Source organism: Mus caroli, unplaced genomic scaffold (genome assembly GCF_978045245.1).
Source record: "Mus caroli unplaced genomic scaffold, Mus_caroli_1 scaffold_20, whole genome shotgun sequence".
NCBI lineage: Eukaryota > Metazoa > Chordata > Mammalia > Rodentia > Muridae > Mus > Mus caroli.
Window position 1 is genome coordinate 66,320 of NW_028227275.1, and position 9,499 is coordinate 75,818.

Consider the following 9,499-nt stretch of genomic DNA (forward strand, 5'->3'; position numbering starts at 1 on the left):
ATTATAATGTGTGAACACTTTTTGTTACATCTTTGTCAATCAGCTATGCTTGCTGTTCCCATTAGAAGTGGATGTGCCAGGCTTCCATATTTGCTCATTTGAATCAGAGATGAGAGCAAAAGTCACAGGTAATCAACTGCAGTAAATATGATTACAAGGTTTTTAAAGTGCACTATACCTCATGCTGCTCTCTTTGTTGTAGTTCCTTCAGCTTACCTATGGACTCTTCTGTTCCATCTTCAGTGATAATGAGCAATTTCCCTATCTCTATCAGATAGCCCCAAAGGTCACACATCTAGCATTGGCAATGATATCCTTCATACTTCAACTGGAATTGGGTCAGCCTTGTCATCACAGATGATGATCAAGGCAATCAATTTCTCTCAGAATTGAAAAAAGAAAGTGAAAACAAAGAAATTTGCTTTGCCTTTGTAAATATATTTACCGAAGAGCAGTTTTTCTATCATAAAACTGAAATGTACAATAACCAAAATGTGATGTCATCCACAAATGTTATTATCATTTATGGTGAAAAACACAGTATTATTGAACTGAGCTTCAGAATATGGGAATCTCCAGTTATACAGAGAATATGGATCACCACAAAACAATGGAATTTCCCTGCCAGTAAGAGAAACTCAACTCCTGGCAGACTCTATGGGATGCTGACTTTTCTACACCACCATGGTGAGATTTCTGGCTCTAAAAATTTTGTACAGATATGGTGCCATCTCAGAAGTACAGATTTATATCTAGTAATGCCAGAGTGGAAGTATTTTAACTATGAAGCATCTAACTGTAAAATCATGAAGAACTATTCATCCAATACCTCATTGGAATGGCTAATGGAACAGATGTTTGACAAGGACTTTAGTGACAGTACTCATAACATATACAATGCTGTGTATGCCATGGCCCATGCACTCTATGAGAAGAATCTGCAACAGGTGGATAATCAGGCAATAAACAATGAGAAAGGGTCCAGTTCTCACTGCTTGAAGGTAGAGTTCCTTGTATTGGATGATGTTAGGTGTCTTTAATTGCATAGCTGTTTAAAGTATCTCCAATGCCCACACTTAACAAAATTGAAAATCTAGTGATTGTTATAATTGGTAATGGAAAAAGGAGGCACAGTTTATCAACAAAAATTGTGGTTTCATACAGAGCACCCAAATATTCATCAGTGTACACTTTCTAAAATTGGATATAAACCGTTTTCTTCATGAATTTTCTCCATGATGGGAAGATGAGGTTTTATTTATGTTTGTCAATTATATTGAAATATTTAAGGAAGGTTTTCATTAGGGTTCTCCAGTTGTTCTGCCACCAGTGTAGGCTCTTGCTAACTTTCTTGGTTTTCTGAGAGTAATTGAACATGAAATAGTGTTGGTATTCAGTTCAGTCTATAGAAATCTGTTTATATGTGTGAACATGCATGTGTGTATATATATATATGTATATATACATGTATGTATATATATATATACATTTTCACACACACACACACACATATATATATACATATATATATAATCGTTGCTTTGTACATACATGTTTATCTCTGTATGATGTAGAAGTGAGCAACTATTTTTTCTATGTATGAATTTCTTTCTATAAGTCTGTTTATATATGTGTGTATGTTTCTTTGTGTTTTTGTCAGAGTATGTGTCTTTCTGTACCATTGTATGTATTTTATGAGTGTTTGTATGTGCTTATATCTGTGTTTGGTTCTGCATTTTTTTTTCTGTTTGTGTTTGGTATTCTCCACTGAGAAAACTGAAATTCTTGCAATATTCTGATAATTTCATTTATCCAATTACTTTTTTTGTGATTTCTCTCTTTCATTCTTTAAATGAAGTTGTCTTTACTATGAAATCAGAATACATTTTATGACTTGAAGAAATTGTATATACATTATAGTGCAATGCTTGTCTTTTAGCTAAATTCCTTCCTGAGAAAAACCCACTTCACTAATCCTCTTGGGGACAAAGTGATTATGAAACAGAGAGTAATACTGAAGGAAGACTGTGACATTTTTCACTTTGGGAATCTCTCACAATGCCTTGGGATTAAGGTGAAGTTAGGAAAATTCAGCTCATACTTTCCATATGGTTGACACATTCACTTATATGTAGACATGATTGAATTTGGCCACAGGAAGTAGAAAGGTGGGTGTGTACTAACTTACAGATTTATAATACACAGCAGGAAACACTGTTAAGTAGATACACTGCAACAAATTGAAATGAAATATTTTGTCACATCAGAAACTGATTTCTAGGCTCCTGTACTTTTTTTTCCATTTTGACATATTTTGACTAATTCTTTGAAGATTTCATGTATACTTAATATATATCTTTTTCATATCAGACTCATTTTCTAAAATTTAATGAATATACAACTTTTCTTCACCACTAGTTGGTATTCTGTCTTTTAAATTAAACAAAATTCTCTTCATATCCTTTTTGTTATTACACGGTAAACTCCTCCCTTACCTTAAACCTCTGCAACAGATGTTGATAAGAGTGAGACAAATGATACAGTTATGAAGCACTAAGAGTCATAATTGCTAACTGTTGTCGTTATACACAAAAATGTTTTCCCATATATAATAGGACACTTACCAAGTTCACTAATCAACACAATTACAGAAATTCATGTTAACAGAAACATCACTTTCTAATAAATTTGAAGAATCCTTTCACATCTTATACTAACATGAACAAAAGATCAAAGTAACATATAGAGAGCACTAGAACAAGATACAAAGGAATGGCTGTTAAAACACATCAAATACAGCAATAACAGCAACCAGATAAAACTCATAAATAAATTTCAGTTGTAATTGAACATTTGTCTTAACATTCTCTCAATGAACTTCAAGACAAGTCTGGTTAATTTTTTAAGATATTCCTTGGTTGCCTGCAGAGGATAGGGAGACTCATGCACTACAAGAGGAGTATAAAATGGGGGAAGCATTATAATGGTCAATAAAAAGAAAAAGGAAATTAGAGAAAATTAACTTTGATGGTTAAGTATGGAATAATTCTTGAGAAAAACACTTACCATCAGGACACAACACACAACATAAAGCTCTGAGAACAGGGAGAATTTTTTTGGAAATTGTCATTTGTTTTTATTTATTGAATATAGCTTCTTATTCTTACATAATATAATCTAATTACAGCTTCCCTTTCTTCTATTGGTTCTGACCAATTCTCAGTTTTGCTTGCAAATATACCAGAAATAATACCATTTTCTGCCTCTCCCAGCAGATCCACTTTCTGTCTTTCATTAGAAAATAACAGGCGTCTATGGGAGAATAATAAAATAAGATTAAACAAAAACTAAGACATCATAATAAGACAAAATTTTCATAACACATTATGGTAACTAGACATATGAAATGGAACAAGGTGAAAGGACCAGGAAATCTTACTTCATATCTTATATAAATAGTAGTGTTAGAAGCAGGAGATGGTGATAGACAATTGAGTGATAGTTATTCCTGTTTTAATACTAAGAATATTTTATTTTTGAAACTATAATTCAAACTGTAAATTCTACAATCAGAACATCTGGAATTATTGATGCTAATCATTTATTCCACAAGTGCATATGAATAAGTATAATAGGAAGCTCCTAAAATCTATTAATGTTGGCCTGCAAAAGGAATTCCTTGGCAAAATAATGTTACATGTCAATGGAAATTCTACATAAAAACCTTGAAATAGATTGCCCTTATCAATGTCAGCCAAAACACAAAAATCTGGTAGTCAAATACTGTTGGTATCTTGTTTTATCACTGATCAACCATAACATAATTTCTAAATGCAAAGGACAGTGGGCAAATTTTTGTGACCCCTCCCCCAAATGCCCTGTTGCCCTAGTTGGAAATCAATTTTTTTTTGTTGTTTCTCTTTTTGTTTTTTTGTTTTTTTATTTTATTTATATGAGCACACTGTAGCTGTCTTCAGACACACCAGAAAGGGCCATCAGATCCCATTACAGATGGTTGTGAGCCACCATGTGGTTGCTGGGAATTGAACTCAGGACCTCTGGAAGAGCAGTCAGTGCTCTTAACCGATGAGCCATCTCTCCAGCCCTGGAAATCAATCTTATGTAAACTGAACTTCCTCTGGCCTTGGGAGCATAAGGGTGAAAATAAAATTGCATTGACATTTGTACCCAAATTAGACCAACTCATTGCTTCTGCTTGACAATTCCATCTATTATAGACAGGAATTCTTGAGGTTTCTGGGATGAGACCAATTCCCAGTTTTGCCTGCAATTATACCAAAGTTAATATTCCTCCTGGTTTGCTCATTCCTTTTCTTACTTTGGATTTTTGTCATTCAGTCAGAAAATTATTATTTTTTGGAGTTGTGCTACTTATATTTAAGAAAGCACTACTTGACCATAAATGTGAGTTAGATACCCCTCATATGTGTCCATGTGGCTCATTGCATGGACATATACAGCATCATTTATCACAGTGTTCTTTAATATTTTATATGAAGGAACAGTAAGTAAATAGCAAGATTATATATACAGAAATTCATTTCTTTTACATTTGTGCATTGAATAGGGTCTGATATGTAGGAGGACTTTTATAGAAAAATTTGCAATCATACTCCTAACATTCAACTAGTATATTTCTTAAAGGAGGCTAGAGACAAAACAAAACAAAACAAAAAAAGAAAACAAAAAAAACCCTAGTATTTATTATCAGTGTTCATTTTCAAGTGGTATATCCTACTTCTTTACTTATTTCTCACATTTAAAACATCAGTGCATAACCCACTGAAGACAATGCAGTAATGGAGCGTTATCTGCTGACATAATTTCTTTTTCCAGGCATTCAGAGCTCTTATTCTGAGCTTTCACTGGCTGAAGCATCCCACAGTTTTTATCAGGCAATCTTAAGCAGTGCTTTGTGCTTGGATTTTCCTTCCCTTTCAAACTTTTCCTCTTCCAGGTCATATTTTATTAGAGTTGTACCCTAAGAAAAGGTGATCTTGAGTTTTGTTACAAACCTCTATCGTAACTGTGAGCAAATGAACACATTATAATTCATGTTTAAATAAGATAGTTCTAAAAATAATATTTTATATAGATGTATTCATGATGCAAAATTAGGGTAACAAATTTGAATCATCATGACAGTGGTCTGAATATAATCCTATAAGGTAACATGTCTATAAGAAATATAAACTGATTATCGTTTGGCTCTTAAAATAGCATTAATGCCTTTAGCTTAATACAGGTAAGACACACACAACCTTACTCCTAAACCTGCCCTTATATTACTGTTGTTGATTACTTTTGTAGGGTTGGAGATTGAGCCTACTATATGCTAGGATAGCATCTACCCATGAGCTATAGTATCTGGGTTTTTTTTTTTTTCATTTTTTTAGTTGGATATATTCTTTATTTACATTTAAATGTTATACCCTTTCCAAGTTTCCCCTATGCAAACCCTCTATCCCAAACCCCTTTGCCATGCTTCTATGACGGTGTTGCCCCACCAGCCTACCTACTCGCACCTCACTATTCTAGCATTCTTCTGCACTGGGGCAACAACCTTTCCAGCACCAAGAGCCTCGCTTCCCATTGATGCCATGAAAGTCCCCTTCAGCTCCTTCAGTCCTTCTCCTAACTCCTTCATTGTGGTCCCTGTGCTCAGTCCAATGGTTGGCTACAAGCATCAATATGTATATTGGTCAGGATCTGGCAGAGCCTCTCAGGAGACAGCTACATCAGGCTACTGTCAGCAAAGCACTTCTTAGCATCTGCAATAGTGTTTGAGTTTAGTGGATGAATATGGGATCTATCCCCTCACGGGTCAGTTTCTGTGCACTTTCCTTCAGTCTCTGCTCCACTCTTTGTCCCTGTATTATTTCCTTTAGACAGGAGAAATTCTGGGTTAAAATTTTGGAGATTAGTGGGTGGCCCCAATCCTTAACCAGGGGGCCATGCCTAACCACTGAATATGGTTTCCACAGGTTCTCCCTCCACTTTGTTCAGTATTTCAGCTAATGTCATTGCCATGGGGTCCTGGAATGCTCTTGCTTTCCTGGCATCTGGTACTTTCTGGTTGCTACCACCAGTTCCCCATCCCCCATTGCTAACACACCTCTGTTCAATTTCCTGACCCTCTGTATATCTCCTACATCTCCTCCCATAGTTGATTCTTCCCTTCTTTTCCCCTTTCCTTCTTCTCTTCCTCCCAGGGAGAATTTATTCCAGGGATATAAGCATGGTTCAAAATATACAGATCAATTAAGTGTCCAGTAGGAAAACATATTAATATTAGAACATTTTCTTTCACAAACATATTGACAGTACTATAATACCTGCAGAGAAAATTACTATCCATGAAAGTCAGAAATAAGGTCAGGTAGTTTTTTGTTGTTGTTCATATTTTTATCCAAGCACTTTAGATTCAGCTGTCTGAAAAATCTGTCTGTTTCTTGCCAGTCTGCTCTATTTTGTGAGTCCAAACCACCCATGTGTGATATGGAGACACTACCTTAAAATAAATTAACACAAAGTACAAAAGTATACCCATTTTCCTTACTCTAACTCAAAGTAGTCTTTAACGTATAACAAAGTTTAACATAAAATTAAAGAAAATCATAGAGAAAAAGCAAAATATGTACCTGATCTTCATTAGGGGTATTAATCTACTTATACTTCATAGAAAGACCCTGTTTCAACAATGTTAAAAACGTAGAAGGAATTCTTCAAATCTTCAATTAGCTTTAAACCATCTAATTTTTATCCAGCTTTTTCTTTATTTGCAGCCACTATAGAGCATTTTGACCTCATGCAACACTCCATACTCAAGGTCACTACACTTATCATTTACAACCATATTAAACCAGTGTCTGCATATCCCAGCATTTTTTTATATAGAGTTTGCCATGCTTTGCAATACTAATTTATTCAAGGTCATATTTCTTATCTGTGATTTAAAGACATATTTTTCCTGTTTCAAATTTCTTCAAATACTAACTTGCTTATTTGTTGCTTTAATTAAACTTTTATCATAAGCAAAGTGAGGAGGAAGGGGTGATTTGCCATATGTCTTATAGTCATAGAAAGACAAATGTGGATATCTGGAAAGTGTAACTAAAGCATAGATCGTAAAAGAACACCACTAACTGGCTCAGCTGCCCACAATGAGAGGGGCACTCCTATACCAATTACCAATTAATACAATGCTTCAAAGATATGAGGACAGGCTAGTGCTGGCTGAGAAAATATCTCAATTAAAGTTCCCTCTGTTCACAGTACTTAGTGCCTGTCTTAGTCAGGGTTTCTATTCCTGCACAAACATCATGACCAAGAAGCAAGTTGGGGAGGAAAGGGTTTATTCGGCTTACACTTCTATACTGGAACTCAAGCATGTCAGGAAGCAGGAGCTGATGCAGAGGCCATGGAGGGATGTTCCTTACTGGCTTGCTCAGCCTGCTCTCTTATAGAACCAAGATTACCAGCCCAGAGATGGTCCCACCCACAAGGGGCCTTTCCCCCTTGATCACTAATTGAGAAAATGCCTTATATTTGGATCTCATGGAGGCATTTCCTCAACTGAAGCTCCTTTTTCTGTGATAACTCCAGCTGTGTCAAGTTGACACACAAAACCAGCCATAACAGTGCAAAATTGAAAATAATTAACTAAAAGGCAGCAGGTTGCATTCTCTGTAGTTTTTGCACACAGTTTACTATCAGCTCTTTTTCCCGAGTAATTTGACATTCAGAAACTATCCAACACTTCTTCACTGTACTTCCAATATTCATAGCTTTTCATTAAAGAACAGACAGAGTGAAATGTCAATCAGTTGGTGTACAGAAAAGATGTTGAAATTTTAATGTGCTAATATAAAACATAAAAGAAATAGCTAAAACTCAATATCAGTATGTCTAATTTTTTCTCAGATGCCATCCTCTGGCTGTAGTGCAGATTGTGGTCCTGGATTCAGAAGATTGTGGAAGGAGGGAATGGCAGCCTGCTGTTTTGTTTGCAGCCCCTGACCTGAAAATGAATTTCTAATGAGACAAGTGAGTGTTTGCTGCTCTGATAAATCCTCCAAATATATATTGCTCTTGTACCACACTGGGATAATGAAGTCAACTAAAAGGCACCTGTGAATATAAAATATGTTATGGGCCAGGAGTGGTGGTGAAAGCCTTTAATCCCAGCGCGAGGCAGAGGCAGGCAGATTTCTCAGTTCGAGGCCAGCCTGGTCTACAAAGTGAGTTCCAGGACACCAAGGGCTACAGAGAAACCCTGTCTCAAAAAAAAACCTAACTAACTAACTAAATAAATAAATAAAAATAAATAAAATAAATTATGTTATGGATCTAATTTACTAGTTTTAGATATAAAAACCATTAACAAAATCCTGCTAAGAAACAACAAACACACATACCTTGTGTCTTGACCCACATATTGACTCATTGCAAAATCATGGCACATTACATTTTCACAAAGAAATACTTTAGAAAATAAAACTGCAATTTGAGGGAATTCTCCATAAGATGTTCACAATAATTAACCTATTGTAAAGTTTCATGTACATTAGTTTTTAGTCACAATTTTTAAGAGTATTAATTTAGTCATATTTCATGAATATATCTGTCCTACAAATCATTATGCACACCATGTACATATAGGAGCCCATGAAGAACCAAATATTAAGTCAAATCTACTGGACTAAGTCAAGAGACTGCTAGGTACACAATCCATGTTCTCTGTAAGATTATATAGAAGACTAAAGTAGTTGCAAATTTATTAGAAACTGCTAAGTATGTAATATTCAGAAGGCCACGTTCAAAGCCAGATGTGATATGAATCCAGGAAATAGGGGATAAGAGTTGACCAAAAATGTAGAATATAAGACTATACTCATATTCAGTATATTACATACCACACCCATTATTAAAACAATTATCTAGGGTTTGCAAAATGCAAAAAGTTTATGGTTAGCTTTTCAATTATTTTGCCTTTCATTCTATATAATGAATTAAAATTTTTATTTATTTATATATTTGTGTATTTGTGTATGTATGTATGTATGTATGCATTTATTTATTTATTTATTTATTTACTTATTTATTTATTATATGTAAGTACACTGTAGCTGTCCTCAGATACTCCAGGAGAGGGAATCAGATTTCGTTAAGGATGGTTGTGAGCCACCATGTGGTTGCTGGGATTTGAACTCAGGACCTTCGGAAGAGCAGTCGGCACTCTTAATCACTGAGCCATCTCACCAGCCCAAATTAAAAATTTTAAAGACGTATCATGCCTGTGAGATGGCTCAACAGTTAAATCATTTGTTATTAAATTTTACAATCTGAATTTATTTTCATGATGCATGTAGTAAAACCAAGCAACCTACTCAGAAGATGTATTTTGAAGTCATGCATTTCTACATACATTATGCTCAGAAGTAATTTTGAAAATATACTGAAATTGTTTTAGGTGTAA

The 9,499-nt window shown here is 34.8% G+C and overlaps 1 pseudogene; it reads left to right on the forward strand.

Moving 5' to 3' along the window:
- Positions 1–9,499, forward strand: part of LOC110288937 (vomeronasal type-2 receptor 116-like) — a 29,629-nt pseudogene extending 20,130 nt beyond the window's left edge.